The 27,876-nt window shown below is 42.9% G+C and overlaps 1 long non-coding RNA gene across 1 annotated transcript; it reads right to left on the reverse strand.

Moving 5' to 3' along the window:
- Nucleotides 1–2,969: 2,969 nt before the first annotated feature.
- On the reverse strand, nt 2,970–3,463 carry LOC142728907 (uncharacterized). Its single transcript, XR_012877859.1, has 2 exons — nt 3,237–3,463; nt 2,970–3,124 (listed from the first exon to the last, which is right to left on the reverse strand). It is a non-coding gene; the product is annotated as an uncharacterized LOC142728907 (long non-coding RNA).
- Nucleotides 3,464–27,876: the final 24,413 nt, after the last annotated feature.

Consider the following 27,876-nt stretch of genomic DNA (forward strand, 5'->3'; position numbering starts at 1 on the left):
AGCTTAGTTCAGTTATTTCTGTCCCCCTTTTCATAATATTCAGAGAATCTCTAGTGACTGGTATAGTGCCAAGGGACTGGCGCAGGGCAAATGTGGTGCCTATTTTTAAAAAGGGCTCTAGGTCTTCCCCGGGTAATTATAGACCAGTAAGCTTAACATCCATCGTGGGGAAAATGTTTGAGGGGCTATTGAGGGACTATATACAGGATTATGTGACAAAAAATTGAATTATAAGTGACAGCCAGCACGGTTTTACTAAGGACAGAAGTTGTCAAACTAATCTAATCTGTTTTTATGAAGAGGTGAGCAGAAGCCTAGACAGAGGGGCCGCTGTGGATATAGTGTTTATATGAAGAGGTGAGCAGAAGTCTAGACAGAGGGGCCGCTGTGGATTTAGTGTTTTTGGACTTTGCAAAGGCATTTGACACTGTCCCCCATAGACGCCTAATGAGTAAATTAAGGACTATAGAGGTTTAGAAAATATAGTTTGTAATTGGATTGAGAATTGGCTCAAGGACCGTATCCAGAGAGTTGTGGTCAATGATTCCTACTCTGAATGGTCCCCGGTTATAAGTGGTGTACCCCAGGGTTCAGTGCTGGGACCACTATTATTCAACTTATTTATTAATGATATAGAGGATGGGATTAATAGCACTATTTCTATTTTTGCAGATGACACTAAACTAAATAACAGCATGCAGTGTCAATCAGCTGCTTCAAAGGCCAGCAGGATATTGTTGTGTATTAAAAGAGGCATGGACTCACGGGACAGGGATGTAATATTGCCACTTTACAAAGCATTAGTGAGGCCTCATCTACAATATGCAGTTCAGTTCTGGGCTCCAGTTCATAGAAAGGATGCCCTGGAGTTGGAAAAAATACAAAGAAGAGCAACGAAGCTAATTAGGGGCATGGAGAATTTAAGTTATAAGGAAAGATTAAAAGAATTAAACCTATTTAGCCTTGAAAAAAGACGACTAAGGGGGGACATCATTCATTTATATAAATATATTAATGGCACATACAAAAAAATATGGTGAAATCCTGTTCCATGTAAAACCCCCTCAAAAAACAAGGGGGCACTCCTTCCGTCTGGAGAAAAAAAGGTTCAACCTGCAGAGGCGACAAGCCTTCTTTACTGTGAGAACTGTGAATCTATGGAATAGCCTACCGCAGGAGCCGTCACAGCAGGGACAGGAGATGGCTTTAAAAAAGGGTTAGATAATTTCCTAGAACAAAAAAATATTAACTGCTATGTGTAGAAATTTTTCCTTCCCTTTTCCCGTCCCTTGGTTGAACTTGATGGACATGTGTCTTTTTTTAGCCGTACTAACTATGTAACTATGTAACTATGACATGTGTCACTTTATGTGGTAATAACTTTGGAATGCCTTTATTTATCCAAGTGATTCTGAGACTGTTTTCTGGTGACACATTGAACTTTATGTTAGTGGTAAAATTTGGTTGATACATTCAGTGAAAAACAGAAAAAAATTACAGAAAATGTGGTGTAAGGCAGATGGTTATACCACACAAAATAGTTATTAATTAACAATTTGTTTTTTTAAATAAAGGACTTAATATTGAAAAAAGGTTTTTTATACAACTGTTTTTTTTTGTCTCACTAGGTGACTTGAAGTCAGGAATCCCTGATCGCTATTCTAATACACTGCACTACATGCGTAGTGCAGTGTAAAAGTGCTGTCAGTTACTCACTGACAGCAAACCTAAGGCAGGACAAACTAGGCTTCCGTAGATGACAAACCCGGAGGCCATTGTTAGGCCTCCTGTTGCCATAACATGATGGAATAGAACGTCAAGGAGCAGGAAGGGGTTAAAGGATCTGCTAACGTCTTGGTGCCAGATACCACAGGACACTTTTAAAGATCTTCTGAAATCCATGTCCCAACGGGTCAGAGCTATTATGGCAGCACGAGGAGGACTACACAAGGCAGGTGGTTTTAATGTTATGTCTGGATGGTGTATATGTTAGTAATTCATTTCTATTCATTTGTACATTGATGGAAATTAGGGTATGTTCACACGCAAACTCAAAAATATCTGAAAATACAGAGCTGTTTTCAAGGTTTTCAGCGTTTTTTACGGCCGTTTTTGGAGCTGTTTTCAATATTGTCTAGGAAAAACGGCTCCAAAAGCGGCCCAAGAAGTGACTTGCACTTCTTTTGTGAACATACCCTAAAAAAAGAGTAATTTTTCTGTGCTTTTTATTTTTACAATATATATCAATCTGTAAAGGATCTGCCAGGCACAGCTTCGGGGGTTAACTTCCTTAGGTAATCAGTCTTCACCTGAGTCTATCTCTCTGAGACTGACTCCAGCTTCCACCACTCAGGCTGGCAGGCTTAGGAGTGGGAGAGCCTATCGCAGCCTGGCCAGACTCAGCTAGCTCCCGCCCTCTGTCTATTTATACCTGCCTTTCCTTTTCCTCCTTGCTTGTGATTCTTTCCTTGTGGTTTCCTGGCCCAGCTACAGCTCCTAACAATTTGATCCTGCTCCCTTCTGACCCTGGCTTTCTGACTACTCTTCTGCTCTGCGTTTGGTACCTCGTTCACCACTCTGTTGCCCACGGTTCGCCGTGGGCAACCGCCCCTTTCCCTTTGCTTTATATTCCCTTGTATGTTTTGTCTCGTGCACTTACTGAGCGTAGGGACCGCCGCCCAGTTGTACCCCGTCGCCTAGGGCGGGTCGTTGCAAGTAGGCAGGGACAGAGTGGCGGGTAGATTAGGGCTCACTTGTCCGTTTCCCTACCCCTATCATTACACAATCACCCTAAATATTGTAATATTGGGGCCTACATTGCTCCTATGTAAACATGGGAACGCCACCATTCTCACCAGTTTTAAGGCGTAATGTAAGTCTTAGGCCAAAATGTAGTAGTAGTCGAAACGCCAATCCAACCGAGATGGAATATGAAATATCCAAGATAGAAGGGAGTCCCAGGCATAAAATAAGATAAGATAACTTTATTAATCCCCGAAGGGAAATTCCAGTATCACATAAATGTATTCTGGGAAACGGCATCAGGGATCTTTTATTATTAGGTCTCTGTGCAGATTGAGATTCTGGCGTCCAAGGTGAAGATGATGAAGAAGACTAGGTGGTACTGTAGACAAAACAAAAAATAATCAGACCAGACGATAATCACTCAGCAATATACTGGTGCCGAAGCTCCAGCCATGATTTCACAAAAATACTATAGATGTCAGTGATCATACCTGTACTGCTGGTGTTTCTTCTGTACCACAGCTGTTGGTACTTATCTCCTCCTCTTTCTTTGAAAGGCATGGACGCGGCACAAGGGACAGCGTGGATTTGTCGGGATCCAATGTGCAATACAAGGCAGATGGACTATGTGAGAACATGGCAGAACGGTGACTTGCTCTCCAATCTCATAGTCCTCTAGGCATATAGTGCAGGACTGGATGTCTTCGTTTTCAGTAAAGGTTCGAGATGGGAGTCTATCAATCTGCCTGCCTCTCCTGCCTCGCCGACGTTGTCTTCTCTGCACAGGTCTGCTGTCTGTGGTCTCTGTTGTCGACTGTTGGTTGGGAAGCAGCTGACTGGTGCTTGGTGTTGGCTCCACCAGCCTGTTAGATGTTTGCTGAGGAGATCTGCTTCCTTCTCTGGACGGCTGCAGGTTTGGTAGCGGCTCACTGGTGCTGGGGTCTTGTGTTGGTTCCTCCAGCCTTTCGGATCTCTCCTGAGTAGTTGATGGAGTAGACCCAGGCTGGGATTCTCCAGGAATTCTGAGCTCGGTCTCACTATTAATACGACGGCCACTTGTCGTTTCAGACTGTTCTATTGGCTCAGGTCGTAATGGGGACCGGCTTCTGTCCGCTCCGTCTTGCTGCAACCTACGGCGCGGTGGAACTTGACCACGTCTTCATCCTGCTCCACACTCTGACGCCTTCTATGTCCAGATCTTAATCTTCCATCAGCAATGCCTAGATGTTAAACAATGTGTATAACATATATTAATTATGTACAGAAAAAAATGGGAAAAAAGATCAATACCAGACATTTCCTATGGACTCGCGTGGCCTTCTTTCTAAAGGAAAGCTACCATGTTTTTCTAATCTTGGACAACCGTTTTGATACTATGAATATATACACAGTCGAGTCACATTATTATAACTACTACCAATATCCAGAGTAACCGGCGTGTGCAGCACGGACAGCAGTAGACGGGCTGGGAGTGACTCAATAAGGTGCTGGTCAGTGGTCTCATATGTGGAGCCTCGCTGACTCCATACATCCCAAATTTCCTTGATTGTGCGTGGGGGAGGATCCATAAAGCCAACAACATGATTGACATGGTCCCACAGATGCTCAATTGGGTTCAAGTCTGGAGAAATAGGGGGCCAGGGAAGTACTTGGAAGTCTTGGTCGTGCTCTTCCAACCACTGTCGGGCATTTATAGTCGTGTGACATGTCGCATTGTCTTGCTTTAAGATTCCATTTGCTCCAGGGAAGACAATCAGCATGTATGGTGGATGTGATCTGTAACGATGGATTCATATCTAAATCGGTTCAGAGCCTTCCATATGGATGAGTGGCCCAGAGAATGCCATGGAAAAATACCCCAGACGCTGACGTCGCCGCCAGCTTTTTCCAGCAATGGTTGTAAAGTCCATCCTTTCGATGAAGCAGAAAACGTGATTTATCGGATAAGACAACCCTTTGCCAATTATCGGTGCTCTGAGACCAATACTGCCGTGCAAATTGAAGCCATTTTCTCTGATGCACCTTTGTTACATAGGAGCAGTGACCATCCGTCGGGTTCGGAGCCCCATACGCAGTCGGGTTCGCTGAACTGTTGCATTAGACACACGTCTGGTAGCCAACGTTCACCTCTCAAATACATGGCACGTGGTGCTCTGCAGTTTCCATGTCCGTTATTCCCAATGGTGCCTTTTGTCCACTCACGATACACTGTCACCACAGCAGCACGCGAACAGTTCACAAACTGCGCTGTTTGAGAAATACCGCCGCCCTTGGTCCGAAAGCCAATAATCATCCCTTTTTGCAAATGAAAAACGGTGCATTTTTTGCGGACGCAAAACGGACACGTTTGTGTGAAACTAGCCTAAATGTATCTGATATAACAAGTTCCACTTACCTTGATTTATCCGGGAACTTTCGTCTATTGCAAGCTGCAAGAGTTCTCGGTAACTCATTGTTCCTTGTAGCAGGCGGCTTGATGTTTAAATTCAGGAACAATGGAAAAACGGGATTCCTCAAATAAGAGGGAATCTACCACGATGTTCAGAAGTTGCACTGGTGTTTAAGTGCTCTGAACAGATGATGTAGTTGTCGCTTTGTAGCACAAATTCGCCCTTTGAAAAACCAAGTGAAGTTTCAGCATCAGCATCAACTCGAGATATGGCACTGATGTGACCGCGCTTGGGGTCCTTAGAACTTCACGCCATTGTGATGTCACTGCTATAGATGCCACACCCTCCATTGTTCTGATGACATCACTGCCTGCAGTGATGTCATAATGCTTACGGTATGTCATAAACGGTCCCCTGCTCTGCATTATACCAATCACTGCAGCAAAGCCTCCAAATAAATAAATAAATAAATATATATTAATTTTTTTTATATTTACATATTTCAGCTGAAAATCTCTAATATTTGTTTAGTAAATGTTTCTCTATAATTGTTTAGTAAATGTTGTAGCACACAATTCATCTAAGTTAAAGTCTTAGTAACAGATTACCACAATGGAGAGGTGGAAATGTAACTTTATTTTTCTAAAACTAGATGGTTCTGGAGTAAATAAGAATCCTTTATAACCTAAAGAGGTTGTCTGGTAAAGAAAACCCATTGTAAATACCCTATTGGGGAATTCTAAGTTAAGAAAGGACAAGTCTCTTATTGATTTCACTGTGTAATGCTTAGTTTCTCCTGTGGTGGCGCTGCAGGGGAATTCAACACTTCTCAAGTTCCATCACAGATTAAATCTGATCGCTGGGGGTCACAATCAGCGACATTAAGCTGCACTATCTGGATGTACAAATTACACTGGATGAGGGCCGTATTGTGACAGACATTTACACGAAACCAACTGACTGAAAATAACTTTTTAATTTTAGCTTTCAACCCAAATCAGCACAAAAATAAAATTTCACAAAGCCAACTACATAGTGATAGAAAATGCCGCAGAACTTCGCATATAAATGAGACGGATATGTGAGAGGCAGATAGATAGGGCGTGCTCTAGCAAAGTAAAAAATGAGCCCCCCATTACTTTATTTTTCTGATCTGAAATGCCAAGATACAATCCCGTTAGTAAGCCCTAAATATACACCTCCTGCAATGAGCCATAATACAATTGTGGGGATCAGACCTTAACCACTTCCTGCCGCAGCCATTTTGAATTTTTTTATTTTTGTTCTTTCCTCCTCACCTTCCAAAAGCCACAACTTTTTTATTTTTCTGTTGATATATCCATATGAGGGCTTGATTTTTGCAGGACGAGTTGTAGTTTTTCATGGCACCATTTATTGTACTAATGAAATGGGAAACTGAAAGAACTTTCTTTGTGGGGTGAAATAGGAAAAAAACAGATTTCTCCATTGTTTTTTGGGTTTAGTTTTTATGGAGATCACCGCGCGGTTTTGTTTCGCCATTATCTGAGAGCCATACGTTTTGTTTTCTTTCCGTCGCTGCAGCCGTGTGAGGGCTTGTTTTTTGTGGCACGAGCTGTCGTTTTTATTGGTTCATTAGACTTTTTGATCATCTTTTATTCCATTGTTTGTGTGAGATGAGATGACCAAAAAACAGTGATTCTGCCCTTGACATTTTTTGTTTGTTTTAATGCATTCACCATGTGGGATAAATAATGTTATATTGTTATAGCTCTGACTTTTACGGACGTGGCAATACAAGTTATGTTAATATACTTTTTTTACATTGTTTTTTTTTAAACTTTTAATATTTTAACTTTATATATAAATATATACATATATATAAACTTAATTTAACTGTATTTTACTTTCTTTACTTGCCCCCTAGGGCACTTAAACCAGCAATCATTGGATCGCTTGCAGCTATAACAAGTCTCATGAACCAATAAAAACGACAGCTCGTGCCACAAAAAAAAATGCCCTCACACGGCTGCAGCGACGGAAAGAAAACAAAACGTATGGCTCTCAGATAATGGCGAAACAAAACCGCGCGGTGATCTCCATAAAAACTAAACCCAAAAAACAATGGAGAAATCTGTTTTTTTCCTATTTCACCCCACAAAGAAAGTTCTTTCAGTTTCCCATTTCATTAGTACAATAAATGGTGCCATGAAAAACTACAACTCGTCCTGCAAAAATCAAGCCCTCATATGGATAGATCAACAGAAAAATAAAAAAGTTGTGGCTTTTGGAAGGTGAGGAGGAAAGAACAAAAATAAAAAAATTCAAAATGGCTGCGGCAGGAAGTGGTTAAGGTCTGATCCCCACAATTGTATTATGGCTCATTGCAGGAGGTGTATATTTAGGGCTTACTAACGGGATTGTATCTTGGCATTTCAGATCAGAAAAATAAAGTAATGGGGGGCTCATTTTTTACTTTGCTAGAGCACGCCCTATCTATCTGCCTCTCACATATCCGTCTCATTTATATGCGAAGTTCTGCTGCATTTTCTATCACTATGTAGTTGGCTTTGTGAAATTTTCTTTTTGTGCTGATTTGGGTTGAAAGCTAAAATTAAAAAGTTATTTTCAGTCAGTTGGTTTGGTGTAAATGTCTGTCACAATACGGCCCTCATCCAGTGTAATTTGTACATCCAGATAGTGCAGCTTAATGTCGCTGATTGTGACCCCCAGCGATCAGATTTAATCTGTGATGGAACTTGAGAAGTGTTGAAATTCCCCTGCAGCGCCACCACAGGAGAAACTAAGCATTACACAGTGAAATCAATAAGAGACTTGTCCTTTCTTAACTTAGAATTCCCCAATAGGGTATTTACAATGGGTTTCTTATACCAGACAACCTCTTTAGGTTATAAAGGATTCTTATTTACTCCAGAACCATCTAGTTTTAGAAAAATAAAGTTACATTTCCACCTCTCCATTGTGGTAATCTGTTACTAAGACTTTTACTTAGATGAATTGTGTGCTACAACATTTACTAAACAATTATAGAGAAACATTTACTAAACAAATATTAGAGATTTTCAGCTGCAATATGTAGATATAAAAAAATGTAATATATATTTATTTATTTATTTATTTGGAGGCTTTGCTGCAGTGATTGGTATAATGCAGAGCAGGGGACCGTTTATGACATACCGTAAGCATTATGACATCACTGCAGGCAGTGATGTCATCAGAACAATGGAGGGTGTGGCATCTATAGCAGTGACATCACAATGGCGTGAAGTTCTAAGGACCCCAAGCGTGGTCACATCAGTGCCATATCTCGAGTTGATGCTGATGCTGAAACTTCACTTGGTTTTTCAAAGAGCGAATTTGTGCTACAAAGCGACTACTACATCATCTGTTCAGAGCACTTAAACACCAGTGCAACTTCTGAACATCGTGGTAGATTCCCTCTTATTTGAGGAATCCCGTTTTTCCATTGTTCCTGAATTTAAACATCAAGCCGCCTGCTACAAGGAACAATGAGTTACCGAGAACTCTTGCAGCTTGCAATAGACGAAAGTTCCCGGATAAATCAAGGTAAGTGGAACTTGTTATATCAGATACATTTAGGCTAGTTTCACACAAACGTGTCCGTTTTGCGTCCGCAAAAAATGCACCGTTTTTCAGTTGCAAAAAGGGATGATTATTGGCTTTCGGACCAAGGGCGGCGGTATTTCTCAAACAGCGCAGTTTGTGAACTGTTCACGTGCTGCTGTGGTGACAGTGTATCGTGAGTGGACAAATGGCACCATTGGGAATAACGGACATGGAAACTGCAGAGCACCACGTGCCATGTATTTGAGAGGTGAACGTTGGCTACCAGACGTGTGTCTAATACAACAGTTCAGCGAACCCGACTGCGTATGGGGCTCCGAACCCGACGGATGGTCACTGCTCCTATGTAACAAAGGTGCATCAGAGAAAATGGCTTCAATTTGCACGGCAGTATTGGTCTCAGAGCACCGATAATTGGCAAAGGGTTGTCTTATCCGATAAATCACGTTTTCTGCTTCATCGAAAGGATGGACTTTACAACCATTGCTGGAAAAAGCTGGCGGCGACGTCAGCGTCTGGGGTATTTTTCCATGGCATTCTCTGGGCCACTCATCCATATGGAAGGCTCTGAACCGATTTAGATATGAATCCATCGTTACAGATCACATCCACCATACATGCTGATTGTCTTCCCTGGAGCAAATGGAATCTTAAAGCAAGACAATGCGACATGTCACACGACTATAAATGCCCGACAGTGGTTGGAAGAGCACGACCAAGACTTCCAAGTACTTCCCTGGCCCCCTATTTCTCCAGACTTGAACCCAATTGAGCATCTGTGAGACCACGTCAATCGTGTTGTTCGCTTTATGGATCCTCCCCCACGCACCCTCCAGTAAATGTGGGATGTATGGAGTCAGCGAGGCTCCACATATGAGACCACTGACCAGCACCTTATTGAGTCACTCCCAGCCCGTCTACTGCTGTCTGTGCTGCACACGCCGGTTACTCTGGATATTAGTAGTAGTTATAATAATGTCACTCGACTGTGTATATATTCATAGTATCAAAACGGTTGTCCAAGATAAGAAAAACATGGGAGCTTTCCTCTAGAAAGAAGGCCACACGAGTCCATAGGAAATGTCTGGTATTGATCTTTTTTCCCATTTTGTCTATACATAATTAATATATGTTATACACATTGTTTCACATCTAGGCATTGCTGATGGAAGATTAAGATCTGGACATAGAAGGCGTCAGAGTGTGGAACAGGATGAAGACCATGACAATGTCCCCGACAGGAGACGAAGACGTGGTCAAGTTCCACCGCGCCGTAGGTTGCAGCAAGACGAAGCGGACAGAAGCCGGTCCCCATTACGACCTGAGCCAATAGAACAGTCTGAAACGACAAGTGGCCGTCGTATTAATAGTGAGACCGAGCTCAGAATTCCTGGAGAATCCCAACCTGGGTCTACTCCATCAACTACTCAGGAGAGATCCGAAAGGCTGGAGGAACCAACGCAAGACCCCAGCACCAGTGAGCCGCTACCAAACCTGCAGCCGTCCAGAGAAGGAAGCAGATCTCCTCAGCAAACATCTAACAGGCTGGTGGAGCCAACACCAAGCACCAGTCAGCTGCTTCCCAACCAACAGTCGACAACAGAGACCACAGACAGCAGACCTGTGCAGAGAAGACAACATCGGCGAGGCAGGAGAGGCAGGCAGATTGATAGACTCCCATCTCGAACCTTTACTGAAAACGAAGACATCCAGTCCTGCACTATATGCCTAGAGGACTATGAGATTGGAGAGCAAGTCACCGTTCTGCCATGTTCTCACATATTCCATCTGCCTTGTATTGCACATTGGATCCCGACAAATCCACGCTGTCCCTTGTGCCGCGTCCATGCCTTTCAAAGGAAGAGGAGGAGATAAGTACCAACAGCTGTGGTACAGAAGAAACACCAGCAGTACAGGTATGATCACTGACATCTATAGTATTTTTGTGAAATCATGGCTGGAGCTTCGACACCAGTATATTGTTGAGTGATTATCGTCTGGTCTGGTCTGATTATTTTTTGTTTTGTCTACAGTACCACCTAGTCTTCTTCAGCATCTTCACCTTGGACGCCAGAATCTCAATCTGCACAGAGACCTAATAATAAAAGATCCCTGATGCCGTTTCCAAGAATACATTTATGTGATACTGGAATTTCCCTTCAGGGGTTAATAAAGTTATCTTATCTTATTTTATGCCTGGGACTCCCTTCTATCTTGGATATTTCATATTCCATCTCGGTTGGATTGGCGTTTCGACTACTACTACATTTTGGCCTAAGACTTACATTACGCCTTAAAACTGGTGAGAATGGTGGCGTTCCCATGTTTACATAGGAGCAATGTAGGCCCCAAGATTACAATATTTAGGGTGATTGATATATATTGTAAAAATAAAAAGCACAGAAAAATTACTCTTTTTTTAGGGTATGTTCACAAAAGAAGTGCAAGTCACTTCTTGGGCCGCTTTTGGAGCCGTTTTCCTAGACAATATTGAAAGCTCCAAAAACGACCGTAAAAAACGCTGAAAACCTTGAAAACAGCTCTGTATTTTCAGATATTTTTGAGTTTGCGTGTGAACATACCCTAATTTCCATTAATGTACAAAGGAATAGAAATTAATTACTAACATATACACCATCCAGACATAACAATAAAACCACCTGCCTTGTGTAGTCCTCCTCGTGCTGCCATAATAGCTCTGACCCGTTGGGACATGGATTTCAGAAGATCTTTAAAAGTGTCCTGTGGTATCTGGCACCAAGACGTTAGCAGATCCTTTAACCCCTTCCTGCTCCTTGACGTTCTATTCCATCATGTTATGGCAACAGGAGGCCTAACAATGGCCTCCGGGTTTGTCATCTACGGACGCCTAGTCTGTCCTGCCTTAGGTTTGCTGTCAGTGAGTAACTGACAGCACTTTTACACTGCACTACGCATGTAGTGCAGTGTATTAGAATAGCGATCAGGGATTCCTGACTTCAAGTCACCTAGTGAGACGAAAAAAAAAACCAGTTGTATAAAAAACCTTTTTTCAATATTAAGTCCTTTATTTAAAAAAACAAATTGTTAATTAATAACTATTTTGTGTGGTATAACCATCTGCCTTACACCACATTTTCTGTAATTTTTTCTGTTTTTCACTGATTGTATCAACCAAATTTTACCACTAACATAAAGTTTAATGTGTCACCAGAAAACAGTCTCAGAATCACTTGGATAAATAAAGGCATTCAAAAGTTATTATCACATAAAGTGACACACGTCATAGTTACATAGTTACATAGTTAGTACGGCTGAAAAAAGACACATGTCCATCAAGTTCAACCAAGGGACGGGAAAAGGGAAGGAAAAAATTTCTACACATAGGAGCTAATACTTTTTTGTTCTAGGAAATTATCTAACCCTTTTTTAAAGCCATCTCCTGTCCCTGCTGTGACCAGCTCCTGCGGTAGGCTATTCCATAGATTCACAGTTCTCACAGTAAAGAAGGCTTGTCGCCTCTGCAGGTTGAACCTTTTTTTCTCCAGACGGAGGGAGTGCCCCCTTGTTTTTTGAGGGGGTTTTACATGGAACAGGATTTCACCATATTTTTTGTATGTGCCATTAATATATTTATATAAATTAATCATGTCCCACCTTAGTCATCTTTTTTCAAGGCTAAATAGGTTTAATTCTTTTAATCTTTCCTCATAACTTAAATTCTCCATGCCCCTAATTAGCTTCGTTGCTCTTCTTTGTATTTTTTCCAACTCCAGGGCATCCTTTCTATGAACTGGAGCCCAGAACTGAACTGCATATTCTAGATGAGGCCTCACTAATGCTTTGTAAAGTGGCAATATTACATCCCTGTCCCGCGAGTCCATGCCTCTTTTAATACACGACAATATCCTGCTGGCCTTTGAAGCAGCTGATTGACACTGCATGCTGTTATTTAGTTTATGATTTACAAGTACATCCAGATCCTTCTCAACAAGTGACTCCCCCAGTGTAGCTCCCCCTAGGACATATGATGCATGCAGGTTGTTCGTACCCAGATGCATAACTTTACATTTATCTACATTAAACTTCATCTGCCAAGTGGATGCCCAAACACTTAGATTGTTTAAATCCGCTTGCAATTCTTGAACATCTTCCATAGACTGAACTATATTATATAGCTTGGTATCATCTGCAAAAATAGAAATAGTGCTATTAATCCCATCCTCTATATCATTAATAAATAAGTTGAATAATAGTGGTCCCAGCACTGAAACCTGGGGTACACCACTTATAACCGGGGACCATTCAGAGTAGGAATCATTGACCACAACTCTCTGGATACGGTCCTTGAGCCAATTCTCAATCCAATTACAAACTATATTTTCTAAACCTATAGTCCTTAATTTACCCATTAGGCGTCTATGGGGGACAGTGTCAAATTCCTATGCAAAGTCCAAAAACACTAAATCCACAGCGTCCCCTGTGTCTAGGCTTCTGCTCACCTCTTCATATAAACACTATATCCACAGCGGCCCCTCTGTCTAGGCTTCTGCTCACCTCTTCATAAAAACAGATTAGATTAGTTTGACAACTACTGTCCTTAGTAAAACCGTGCTGGCTGTCACTTATAATACTATTTTTTGTCACATAATCCTGTATATAGTCCCTCAATAGCCCCTCAAACATTTTCCCCACGATGGATGTTAAGCATACTGGTCTATAATTACCCGGGGAAGACCTAGAGCCCTTTTTGAAAATAGGCACCACATTTGCCCTGCGCCAGTCCCTTGGCACTATTCCAGTCACTAGAGATTCTCTGAATATTATGAAAAGGGGGACAGAAATAACTGAACTAAGCTCTTTAAGAATTCTAGGGTGTATCCCATCTGGTCCCGGGGCCTTGTGCACATTTATTTTATTTAATTTAGCTTGGACCATATCTACATTCATCCAATTCATTATATCAACTGATATATTAACAGCACTGGCACCGGCTACATCAGCTGCTCTTTCTTCTGGCAGACAAAATCAAGGGGTTTGAATCCAGCCCTGTAGAGGGTAAAACGGAAACTTGTTCCAAGTTTACTGGTAGTAAAATTAAAAAGGTCCAAAGGAATGGAGTCCTGGTGTGCAGGAAGGAGTTTCAGTCCGGTCGTAGAGCCTACGCGTTTCAGACGTGTTAGACGTCCTTAATCATGGCTGTTTCCGTTTTACCCTCTACAGCGCTGGATTCAAACCCCTTGATTTTGTCTGCCTTCCATACATCGTGCGCCGACACGAGGATCCGAGCGACGTCCACGACACACAAGCTACGTGTCAGGTGAGCTGGAGGATCTCTCTCCCCTACTTTCTGCTCTTTCTTCTGTTGTATATACAGAGCTAAAGAACCCATTTAGTAACTCTGCCTTCTCTTGATCCCCTGTGACCAACTCCCCATTACCACTATCTAGGGGTCCTACATGTTCAGACCTTGGCTTTTTAGCATTTATATACTTGAAGAATTTTTTGGGATTTGTTTTACTATCCTTGGCCACCTGCCATTCATTTTGTATTTTTGCTAATTTTATTACATTTTTACAGATTTTATTAAGCTCTTTATATTTTACAAAGGCTTCAGATGTACGTATTAAACAATAACTACCAAGTCCTGATTTAGTTGTGAACCCTCTATGACTCAGTATATTATAAAAGATATCAATCCGGAATCAGCATTTAAAAATGGGCATAACAGTAGTTTTGACCCTAAAACACACTAGAGCCCGCGATAACCGCACCGGAAACTCCTAATGCTAAGGTATACAACAATGCCACTGTCCCCTATGCTAAAATTCCTCATTAAACCCAACCCTACGCGTTTCTATACTTATCATCAGGGGTCTGTAGCTTGGTCACTCTGGCCAGGATGCCAGCGATATTAGTTCAACAGCAGATATTCTGCTGTACACCACGGAAGCATGCTCGCATAGATATCAGCGCCATGCCTCACTAAGGGACTCTGAGTTACTATAAACACCTAACTCCTCCCCCTGTTCTCGGCAGCGCTCTCCGAACCAGCCAATCACACTCACCCCCCAAATTCGTGACGCCTGTCCATGTGACAGCTGACATACCCGGAACCAACATCGACCGCATCAAACCGAACGCGCAGGCGCAGTGGAGGCCGCAGACGCATCGCCCATGCTGCACAAGAACTAACCATGATTCAGTAAGGAGTCTAACGATATTGAGAATTTGGATAAGTATTGCGGATCAGCTCAAGCCCACAACTGGACTACCATTGATAAAGCACCTTCCCTGTATATTGTATAGATGAATGAACGATGTAATGTCTACCACACTTCAAAGTTTTTTGAAACACCTGCTGAAAAGGACCATGCCTGAGACGGTTAAGACTCTGGTTGATACGGCTGATATGGCTTTGACAAAAAAGATAAGATCCTACAACAATCTTTAGAGAGGTTTACTAATCATCTAAAAGAGCGTAAGCACTTCCAGTTCAAGAGAGATCTGCAGGAATTCAGGGAGAAAAAAGCTTATGACTTTGTTAACCAACAACAACAGCAGCACCAGCAGTCAAATAGGGGTCTAAGTGAATCTGACCCATCTACATCTGAGAGTGAAACAACAGACTCTGAAAGAGTGGGTTCTTTCTCTGGGACTGGTGGTGGTAGACAGAAATTTAGGGGAGGTGCCAGAGGTAGGAATAGAGGCCGTGCTAGAGCCTCTTCCAATAGTGGAAGTAATTTTTTATCCAACAATCCCCCCATTTCCCGCTACATGCTGAGGGGACAAAAGGATTAGTGAAGGGAAGAGGAACGGATAAGTTACAAATTATTAATTTATCTGAATACAATCTGAGTGCATCTGGGGCTTTCATTTGTCCCCACAGGGAAGTTTGATTCATTTACCTGGATTAAGGATTTAAATCTGTTTGCTCGTAAACTAAAATGGATAAAAAATTTTCAAACATCACAACCGGAAAAAATGTATGGAAATGGGTTTAGAAGAATCTGATTTGGAAGGCCTAGTAGCCTTGGAACGGTTGCTTGAGGAATCAAGTAGAGCCCCAGGACTAGGCCCCTTTACCAATTTAAAAACTAAAAGTAGGAAGTTGCCGCCAATATGAGATTTTACTAATGTGGATTTATTTGTTGACATGGTGGGAGATGAGATTAAGGCTTTGAGTCAAGATATGAGGGGCATTGACAACAATCTGTCTTGGTCTGAACGGCTAGCTCTAACCACTTTGGAGAAAAAACGAAATATCGTTTTAAAAGCATCCGATAAGGGTGGGAACATCGTGGTTATGAGCAGGGAAGACTATAAGAGAATGTGTGAGGAAATTTTGCTCAATCCTGACTGTTATACCATCTTAAAAGATAATCCCACAGCACTGTTCAAAAAGGAGCTTTTGGACATTTTGCGTGATGCAAAAAGCAGGTCTTTGATCAGTGCTAGTGAATTTAATTTCTTGTTTCCACAATTTCCCATCATGGCATGTTTCTATAGCCTGCCCAAAATCCACAAAGGGTATCCCCCCTTACATGGCAGACCTATTGTTTCAGGAATCAATAATCTAACACAGAACGTGAGCACATATATAGACCAGGTGTTGTGTCCGTTTGTACTAGGCCTCACATCATATGTACGTGATACTATGGATGTTTTGAAACAAATTGAGGGTATCACACTGGAACACAATACACTATTGGCCAGCCTGGATGTAGAGGCTTTGTATTCTTCTATTCCACATAGACTTGGTTGTGAGGCGGTAGAATATTTCCTTAGATCTAGAGGTACTCAATTTGTGGCTCATAACCAGCTCGTTTTGCAGTTATTACACTTTGTGTTGGAAAAAAATGTATTTATCTTTGAAGACAAGATTTTTCACCAGCAATGTGGTACAGCAATGGGGAGTCCTACTGCTCCCACCTATGCAAATTTATTTCTTGGCTGGTGGGAAGAGACAATTGTTTTTGGGGATAGGTTTGCCAAGTGGACTTCATCAATAGGGATCTGGATCAGATATATTGATGACGTGTTGCTGTTCTGGAATTCTACAGTGGAGGAATTCAATAGCTTTGTAGCAGCTCTTAACATAAATGATCTAGGGCTAAGGTTCACATGCAAAATCAGTAATCAGGAACTGTCTTTTTTAGATCTTAAAATCATTAAAACAGCGGAAGGTACAATTCGTACTAAAGTACACCGCAAGGAAACAGCAACCAATAGTTTCCTCTAATGGAACAGTTGCCACCCTTATCCCCTCAAACGTGGTATCCCCAAAGGCCAGTTCATGAGAGTACGCCGGAACTGTAGCTCGATGGGCGATTTTGAAAGACAGGCGCAGGAGCTCACAAATAGATTGAAGGATAGAGGCTTTCCTATGGGAGTAATCAGAAAGGCCTATGAGGGAGCAAGGGATGCAGATAGACAGAGTCTTTTTGTCCCTAGAAAACGAAAAGAAGAAAGAGTCACGAGACTCATAGGCACTTATGATTCCAAACAATGTGAAATTATGCAAATTTTGAAAAGGTACTGGCGTATTCTCAGTACTGATGCAGACTTGGTAGATCAGATCACACAATGGCCCTCAGTCACGTTCCGTAGAGGTAAAAACATTAGGGATAGGGTCATGCAGAGTTGTTTTGACCCCATTACACAAAAAGGAACATGGCTGGACAGGCACATACCGGGTACACATAGATGTGGCAGTTGCAAAGCTTGTGACTTCATCCAGAGAGGAAACAAATTCAAAAGTGTTGCCACGAAGGTGGAGTACGATATTCGAGATTTTGTCAATTGTAAAACAGCAGGGGTGGTCTACTTGATAACATGTCCATGTCCACTGAATTATGTGGGCAAAACGGTGCGGCAGTTTCGACGCCGGATCAGAGAGCATGTTGGAGATATTGTTAATTCGAGAGACACTCCTATATCATAACACGTACATGCAAAACATCAGGGTAGAGCAGAATGTTTAAAATTTCAGGCAATTGAACTCATAAGGCCTCCTAAACGGGGAGGGGATTGGGACAACCTCATTTTGAGTAAAGAAGCCCAGTGGATTTATAGATTGGCGTGTGTACAACCAGAAGGTTTAAACGAGCAGACAAATTATGCCTGTTTTATTTAAATATGCATTTTCATCGTCTGTTATCCTTTCAAGGCAGCCAGATATATGGCTGTTGTGCCAGGTATTTATACAGCAATTTGCATTTTGTCATTTGGGCTAACAGGCATGGTCCTTTTCAGCAGGTGTTTCAAAAAACTTTGAAGTGTGGTAGACATTACATCGTTCTTTCATCTATACAATATGTATTTACAGGGAAGGTGCTTTATCAATGGTAGTCCAGTTGCGGGCTTGAGCTGATCCGCAATACTTATCCAAATTCTCAATATCGTTAGACTCCTTCCTGAATCATGGTTAGTTCTTGTGCAGCATGGGCGATGCGTCTGCGGCCTCCACTGCGCCTGCGCGTTCGGTTTGATGCGGTCGATGTTGGTTCCGGGTATGTCAGCTGACAGCCGGGAGTCACATGGACAGGCGTCACAAATTTGGGGGGTGAGTGTGATTGGCTGGTTCGGAGAGCGCTGCCGAGAACAGGGGGAGGAGTTAGGTGTTTATAGTAACTCAGAGTCCCTTAGTGAGGCATGCCGCTGATATCTATGCGAGCATGCTTCCGTGGTGTACAGCAGAATATCTGCTGTTGAACTAATATCGCTGGCATCCTGGCCAGAGTGACCAAGCTACAGACCCCTGATGATAAGTATAGAAACGCGTAGGGTTGGGTTAAATGAGGAATCTTAGCATAGGGGACAGTGGCATTGTTGTATACCTTAGCATTAGGAGTTTCCGGTGCGGTTATCGCGGGCTCTAGTGTGTTTTAGGGTCAAAACTACTGTTATGCCCATGGTTACATGCTGATTCCGGATTGATATCTTTTATAATATACTGAGTCATAGAGGGTTCACAACTGAATCAGGACTTGGTAGTTATTGTTCAATACGTTTTTAATACACACGGTGGGGCTTTTTCACAGTGGTGATTGTACCCCTGTTTTTAGAGAGTAATCAAATAAAGTTATATTTTACTCATATATCACTTCAGTGAATCTACTAAATTTCCTATATTGTGGGAGCACAAATTATATGTATCGTTTAATACAGTGAATAAAGGCTTCAGATGTACCCTCAGATTTGTATTTTTTAAATGCCCTTTTTTTGTCATGTATTGCCCCTTTCACAGAAGGTGTAAGCCATGTGGGGTTTAATTTGAGTCGTTTATACTTGTTACCTATAGGAATAAATTTTGCACTATAATAACCCAAAGTAGATTGAAAATCTCCCATTTATCATTTGTTCCATTATTTGACATTAGTTCTTCCCAGTCTATATCCTGAATTGTCGCCTTCATCCTGGGGAAATTGGCTTTCTTAAAATTAAATGTTTTTGCCCTCCCAGCCTGTGTTTGTTTTTTACAGTATAGGTAAAATGTAACTATATTGTGATCACTGTTACCGAGGTTTTCACGAACATTGACGTTCCCAACAAGCTCTGCATTATTAGAAATGACCAGATCCAACAGAGCTTCACCTCTAGTCGGGTCTTCCACAAACTGGCCCATAAAATTTTCCTGCAACAGGTTGAGGAAATGTCTCCCCTTAGATAATGTCAGATTAGACAAATGGGCTCTGAGCCTTAAGGCCCAACCTAGGCTTCGTCATTAAGGGGTTAAGTCCTGTAAATTGTGAGTAGGGGTCCCCATGGATTGGATTTGTTTTTCCAGCACATCTCACAGATGATCGATTGAATTAAGAATATGGAGGCCAGGTCAACACCTTGAACTCTTTGTCATGTTCCTCACATCAGTCCTGAACGATTTTTGCAGTGTGGCGGGGGCATTATCCTGCTGTAAGACAGCACTGGCATTATGGCATTATGACAGTATGGGAATACCAAAATAACCACCATAAGTTCCCCATAGAAAATTGTGCCATAATCTGTCAAATCAGATGAAATTCTAGTGTTGGGTCCCAGTGACTCCAACTGAGGGGCTTGCATTTAAAAAATAAATAAATCATTATTAGTTTTTAGCATTGGATAAAGCAAAGGAGAAACAACAGGAACCTCTCAGAGGAACCTCTCAGAGAGCGGCGCTGTGATCCGTATACTGCAGGAGCAGTAGTACAGCGAGTACATAGAGTACAGCGGGGCCGATCACATGACGAAGAGTCGTGTCGTCACCAAAGAAGACTGTACAACTAGACTTCCGGTTCCTCATCAGCGCTATAAAAATCTATGAACATTTCAGAAACAGCACCAAGGGGGACGGGAATGTATATTAGCGAGTTTACTCACATGTAGCATCTATGGCCGCGGGCCGTCGGTTCCACTCACCTCCTGACGCCCACAGCCATGGATCTGTGAGCGCTGGTCCCCATCTCACTTCCGCTCCGGTCCGCCAGGGTGACGAATGGAAGACGCCATTTAACACCCGTGACGGGCACTACGAATACGTAGTGATGCCCTTCGGACTGTGTAACGCTCCTGCAGTGTTTCAGGAACTCGTTAATGATATCTTCCGAGATCTCCTCTATATCTGTGTTGTTGTTTATCTCGATGCTATTTTGATTTTCTCCCCAGATCCGACGACTCATCGGAGGCATGTCCGTCAAGTTCTACTACGATTAAGGGAGAATCATTTATACGCCAAGCTGGAGAAGTGCGTCTTTGAGAGGAGTTCTCTGCACTTCCTGGGCTACATTATATTGGATCAAGGTCTCAAGATGGATCCTGAGAAAGTGAGAGCAGTCCTGGAGTGGCCACGTTCTCAAGGTCTGAGTTCCATACAGCGTTTCCTGGGATTTGCCAATTTCTACCGGCAGTTTATCCCAAACGTCTCATCACTGACATCTCCTATTTCCACCCTTACCAAGAACGGTGTGAACGCCAAGGTGTGGACCCCAGAGGCAGAGTCCACATTTTTTTGTCTCAAAAAAGCCTTTACTTCTGCCTCGATCCTCTATCACCCTGACATATATATATAGTTTTCTTTGGAGGTGGACGCCTCTTATGTTGGTGCAGGCGCACTTCTGTTCCAGAGGAGCCCCAAAGGAAAGGCAGTAGTATGTGGCTACTACTCAAGACTTTTTTCTTCTGCAGAGCGCATTTACTCTGTTGGGGATCAGGAGCTACTGGCCATCAAATTGGCTCTGGAGAAGTGGAGACATCTGCTGGAGGGCGCAGCTCACCCCATCCTAATCTACACCGACCACATGAACCTCATCTACCTTCAGTCCGCTCAACGACTAAATCCCTGTCAAGCCAGGTGGCCGCTGTTCTTCACCCGTTTATAATTTGTGCTCCACTACGTCCCGCTGACAAGAATGTGAGGGCCGATGCCCTGTCCAGGTCATTTGAAACGGATGACACGGTGGAGTCTCTTCAAACTATCATAGACCTGTCCTGCATTATCACTGCCAATCCTTTGCAGGTTAGAGACATCCCTCCGGGGAGGACTTTTGTTCGCTTAGCAGGCAGGAGAAGAATTCTCCGATGGGGACACAGTTCTAAACTGGCTGGGTACCCTGGTGTTCGTAAAACCCGAGACCTGATTGCTCGTCACTTTTGGTGGCCCACGCTGCCCAAGGATGTTGTGGACTTTGTCTCTTCTTGCACGGTGTGTGCTTCTAACAAGGTTACTAACTCCAAGCCTGCCGACCTCCATCTACCTGTGCCTATACCCAATGCCACCTTGCAGCACATTGTGATGGACTTTGTCACTGACCTTCCTCCCTCAGCAGGATGCAACACTGTCTGGGTGGTGGTGGACCGGTTCTCGAAGATGGCACAATTTATCCCGCTGACCGGCCTACCTTCTGTTCCCCGAATGGCAAATCTCTTCATCCAGCACATCTACCGCTTGCATGGCTTGCCCTTCACATTGTGTCCGATCGGGGGTTTCAGTTTACCTCGAGGTTCTGGAGGGCTCTCTGTAAACTCCTGGATGTGATATTGGACTTTTCCACAGCCTATCATCCCCAGTCCAATGGGCAAGTCGAGAGGATCAACCAGATCATGGAGAATTTTATCTCCGTCACTTCATTTCCTTACAGCATGATAACTGGGTACAGCTTCTTCCATAGGCCGAGTTCTCGTACAACAACCACACAAGCGAGTCCACCACTTCCACTCCGTTTTACATTGTATACGGTCAACATCCTAGAGTCCCTCTTCCAGTGTCTACTACTTCTCAGGTACCCATTGCTGACTCTGCATTTGGGGACTTCCTGTAAATCTGGCAACAGACCTGGCCATGAAGCGAAAAGCAGATACAAGAAGAGAGCCACCGCAGTATCTTCCAAGTACCAAAGTCTGGCTGTCCTCATGGAACATTCGTTTGAGGGTGCCTTCATACAAGTGTGCTCCCAGGTTTCTCGGTCCTTTTGAGATTCGGCAACAGATTAACCCTGTCTCCTATAAACTGCGGCTTCCTCCTACCCTCAGAATCCCCAACTCCTTTCATGTGTCCCTCCTGAAACCAGTGGTCCTGAACTGCTACAGCAAGACTTCCTGTTCCACAACTGCTCCCAGCGGTTCTTCTGATGTGTTCGAGGTGAGGGAGATCCTGGACTGCAAGAGGGTAGGAGGAAGGACTTTCTATTTTGTGGACTGGAGAGGGTTTGGTCCTGAGGAGAGGTCCTGGGAGCCGGAGGAGAACCTTGATGCCTCTGCTCTTGTTAAGAAGTTCCTCTCGCTCTAGTCCCAAGAAGAGGGGGCGTAAGAGGGGGGGATACTGTAGCATCCAGGGCCATCGGGTCCACTCACCTGACGCCCGCAGCCATGGATCTGTGAGCGCTGGTTCCCATCTCCTTCCCAGGAGACGCCAGCGCTCACTTCTGCTACGATCTGCTCTGTCACGTAGGGTGCGCGCGCATGCTCGTGCCCGCGCACGCACATGTAGGAAATCACCATCATCAACACACATGATTTCCTGGACTATAAGAAGGGCCCAACCCATCTGATCCTTGCCTGAGCATTGTTAGTATACCCCAAGTCTGTCTTTCACTTCAGAGACTGTGCACGCGTGATCGCGTGCACACAGCTCTATGCCCTGGCTGTTGCTAACAGCCATGGGCACTGGGCAGTATGTCAGGGGTCAATCTTTTGGCCCCTGAACATGTGATCGCTGTGACAACCAATCACAGCGATCACATGCATTTCTGCATAGAAAACAGTGTGCACTCGATCGCGTGCACACAGCCCTGTGCCCACGCTGTTACCAACAGCTCTGGGCACTGGGCAGAGTATCAGGGACCAATCTGATGGTCCCTGAACATGTGGTCGCTGTGAAAACCTATCACAGCGACCACATTTGTTTTATTTTGACTTTTCTGGCAGTAAATCTCCTGCCTCTTTTCTTCTCCTCAAACATTGTTTCAGTTTGAGGAGAAGAAGAGACTCGGGAGAATTGCTGCCAGAAGAATACTGTGAAAAAAAATACAGTTACACTCTAAAACATTCTCTGTATAGATAGATTTCTATCTATCTATACAATCTATCTATCCATCTATCTTTTTTTCTATCTACCTTTCTTTCTTTTATTCTATTAGAATAGGCAGGTAGGGAGTATATAATTATATATATATCCACATATATATATAATATATATAGCAATAGCGGTTTATTTTTTTGTTAGCGGTAGTGCAGATATATATAGCAGTTAGTTTGTGTGTTTTATAAAAAAAAAAAAAAAAAAATATTTGTTTAGTTAGTGTTAGTGTTAGTTACGTTATGGCGAGGAAGTTGTTTAGCGCCGAGGAGGCATACGCCATGCTGTGGTCTGAGTCGGAGACCGCATCAGAGATGGCGTCCGAGATGGAACCTGTTTTAGGTAGTGACGATGACAGCGTCACTTCAGGTTCATCTTCAGGGGACGTTGTCCCTGATGCAGTTGAAACTGCAGAACATGAAAGCGCAGCGCCAAGTAGCGCTAAATCAGATTGTCCACGAAACAAATTTATATGCCACTCAATATATAAGGCAGAAACCTTCATCCACCCATGCCAGAGATTGGACGCCCACCAATTTGCAGGAATTAAAAAAAAATTTGGGGCTCATCCTAAATATGGGTATTGTCAAAAAGCCCTCCATTAGGTCTTACTGGTCAACAAGACCCGCCCAAGCCACCCCAGTATATTCTGCAGTAATGCCCAGGTCTCGTTATGAGACAATAATGAGGTTCCTCTACTTCAATGACAACGCACAGGCCCCCCCAAGTACCGATGCAAACCGGGATCGGTTGTTCAAAATAAGACCGCTAATAAATTCCCTGAATAATTTATTTCTGCAACTCTACACCCCTGAGCAGAATGTAAGTGTGGACGAATCCCTCCTCAACTTTCATGGCAGACTTCGCTTTCGCCAATATCTACCTTCCAAAAGGGCAAGATATGGCGATAAGCTCTACAAACTGTGTGAAAGCGGGTCAGGATATACCACCGCCTTCAGGATTTATGAAGGGCGGGACCGCTCAATAAATGTTCCTGGATGCCCCCCTGATCATTCCACCAGCAGTAAGATCGTGTGGGAGATAATGCAGCCTCTGCTTCACAAGGGGTACCACCTGTACTGTGATAATTTTTATTCCAGTGTGCCCGTTTAGGCATTTGCATGCTGCAAGGACTGGGGCATGTGGTACCATGCGCAAAAACAGAATTGGTTTTCCACAGCAATTAGTGGGGAAGCGCATGGTAAAGGGGGACTCCTGTGCTTATGCATCCGAGGAATTGCTGGCGGTCAAGTTCAGGGATCGCAAAGACGTGTATGTGCTAAGCACGATTCATACCGTGGGAACAGTGGCAGTGAGGGAAAGAGGGGCAACATCGGACAAGCACAAACCAGTAAGCGTGTCCGAATATAACAAGTACATGGGGGGGGTGGATTTAAGCGACCAGGTTTTACAGCCCTATTTAGTAAAACGCAAAATTAAAACCCGGTACAAAAAAGTGGCCATTTATCTGTTACAGGTGGCAAATCCACAACTCATTTGTGCTCTACAAAAAAAACAGAGGCAGAGACACATACCTGGATTTCCAGGAAAAAATTATTGAAGGCCTCATTTTTGATGTTCAGGACACCGGAGAATGCCCCCAGTCTGAGGATGTCACGCGACTGACTGAAAGACACTTCATCAGTCGGATTCCCCCAACACCAACCAGAAGCAACCCCCAGAAAAAGTGCCGCGTCTGCAGAAAAGACGGGCACCGCAAAGATTCCCGATATTTCTGTCCCTCATGTCCCTCACAACCAGGCCTGTGCATTGAGCCATGTTTTAAAAAATACCACACTGTTCTGCATTATTAGATTTTAGTTAATTCGTTGAAAATATATTTGCCCTACATTACGTTTTTATTTTTCCCTGATTTTACTCCAAGGGTGGGGGAGGGAATGGGTGGGGGGTGGATGTCATGTTTGCATGTTCTCTAAAGTTCATCTGCTGGAGAGCTCCATTTGCATAAACCTGCAATTTCTTATTTTAGAAAACCCCAAAAAATAAATTCCCATTCTACCCCTAGATGAATATTTTGGGATTTCTGCTTCAAGAGCAGATATTTTGGACGTGTTATAGAAACTCTGTTGGGTTTTGTAAAACCAGCTTTGAAAAAAAGCGATTTGTGAAATAATCTTCTTCTATCGTCCGCCCTCCTACATCTCTATGTGATAATAAGGCCCACATATTTGGTATCCCCATGCACGGGAGAAGTGGCAGAATGTGAAAGGAGATTAATTTTGTCCGTGGTCCATACCGTGTGTGAAAAATGCTGGTATAAACTGACGCAATTGCTAAATTCTTGCATTTTTTTCCAATTTTGCCCACTTTAGAGAAAGAAATAAAAATGATATATACTGACAAATGCCACTAAAACAAAGCCCTATCGGTCCTTTAAGAGTGTAAAATTCAAAGATGAACTTTATTCACCTGCAGAGTTATAGTCATCTAAAGAAGCGCAAAGCAAAATTGTCAAATTCACTCTGGTCATTTAGCTGTAAAACAGCCTAGTCCTTAACCGGTTAAAGGTCTGTGTCCATACATACTGACAGTTTCCAATCATCGCTGACAGTATAAGACTGTGTTAGAACATGTCACGATCTGTGGGTATGTGGACCCGCTATGCCGCACCGCCATAGTGTAGTTGTAGCTGGCCAAACAACAGGTTACCATGTCTATACAAAATCCAAGCCAGGGGAACCTGCAATAATCACCTATTGGTACATTCAGGAAAGTTTATGTCAACCTATATGTATAGTTATAGAATCGTAAACCATAAAGGGACAAAAACATATATAGAGCAAGTATGTCTTGGTGTATTGACCCCGATATTTGAGCAAGAAACACCTACAAGGTATGGGGTACAATTAACACACAGTAGTCTCATATAGAAAAATACAATCTTTATTCAAAATACATAAACAATAAAAATGAGTCATGCAAAGCATGAACAGGACGTCCCTCTGTGCAGAGAGCAAAATGTAAGCACTTGGTAACCGGCATGGGTATTGAGAGATACAATCCAACACTCAAAGTACTGGATGTCAGGTGCACATGTCACAATGATCCAGCTGATCAGCATGTGAACGGCAGTACAGCAATCATATATATGCAGGTGACTGGGTATAATGGTCAGTGCGTAGTAACAGAACATAGACATAAACAAGCAAGATCAAGAGATGAGCAAACAAGTAACCTCCCCATGTGGCTCACTTAGCACAACCAGAGACGTCACATCCCACGCGCGTTTCGGCAAAATGCCTTCGTCCGGGGGTTTGCCCAAAGGGGATATAGCCATCGGAACATCCGTCAAGCGCACTATCGAGCACAACAAACCCCAAGAGACCAACTTTTAAAAACATCTGTTAAAAACCAACGAGAACAAAAGGTGAGATTTGTAACTACATACAACTCACGTTGGGTGGAAATGCGCAACATTATGTCAAAATTTTGGCCAGTTCTCCTAACTGATGTAACACTACAAAAAATACTACCTAAGTATCCGGCCATGGCACCTCGTAGAGCGCCTAATCTTCGTGACTCTATAGTTCATAGCTATCTGACACCAGCCAAACCAGGGCAAGTCTTTGGCACAAAGGGCCCAAAATGGGGTTGTAAACCATGCAGTGACTGCCTCAGCTGCCCCAATATTATAAGATCCCAGTCCTTCACTGACTCTAGCGGTAAGGGTCAATTTAAAATCTGTTGGCCCATCACATGCAGGACAAAAGGAGTAATTTATCACGCTACGTGCCCATGTCCCAAAATCTATATTGGCATGACTACTCGAGAACTCCGAGTACGAGTAAGAGAACATGTCAGAGACATTGAAAATGCAAAAACAGAGAGTGATATCGAAGCATTGAAAACAATTCCCAGACACTTCCTCTCTCACCATGCGTGTGACTCTAAATTACTTAAAGTATGTGGCATTGACCACATCAACACTCATATGAGAGGTGGAGATTTAAAACAACGTCTCCTCCAAAAAGAGTGTAAATGGATCTGGAAACTCCAAACGATGGTGCCTAAAGGCCTTAACGAAACCGCCGGGTTCTCTGCGTTTCTCTGATTGCCCGCCTAATTGTAGTGGTGTTGGGTGTTTAAACTTTGTATTTTACCATTTTATGATTTTAATTATCTATATCTCTCGTTATACAGATGAGACGTATATCGATATTGTTACCCTTACTATTGAGGTCTTTTTGTTCCTTCTCATTTGGACTCCTCATACAACTTGGACACCAATCATGCCTGACGACAAGCAACTTTGACTCCGTTACTCTCATTTTCGTCCACCAACGACGTATGAGATACCTATTTATGGTCATCCCATAGGCATCATTGTAATTTTATTGTTGAGTTATTTATGCTGCTATACTTGAGATCTTATTCAAGATAATTTGGATATGTTATTCAAATTAATCTATTAAATATATTCATTTGATCTCATTACTTTCACCGTATCTCATCCATTCCTTGTTATGAACCCTTCTTCACCTAACACTATTCATATTGTTATTTTATTATGCATCTTTTGATACATAGGGACCTTCACTTGTATATTTTAATACACTCCGTCATTTTAATTATTTACTAATAAATTTTTTGTACTGTTTTTGA

The sequence above is a fragment of the Rhinoderma darwinii genome, unplaced genomic scaffold (genome assembly GCF_050947455.1).
Source record: "Rhinoderma darwinii isolate aRhiDar2 unplaced genomic scaffold, aRhiDar2.hap1 Scaffold_692, whole genome shotgun sequence".
In the NCBI taxonomy this organism is placed as follows: Eukaryota; Metazoa; Chordata; class Amphibia; order Anura; family Rhinodermatidae; genus Rhinoderma; species Rhinoderma darwinii.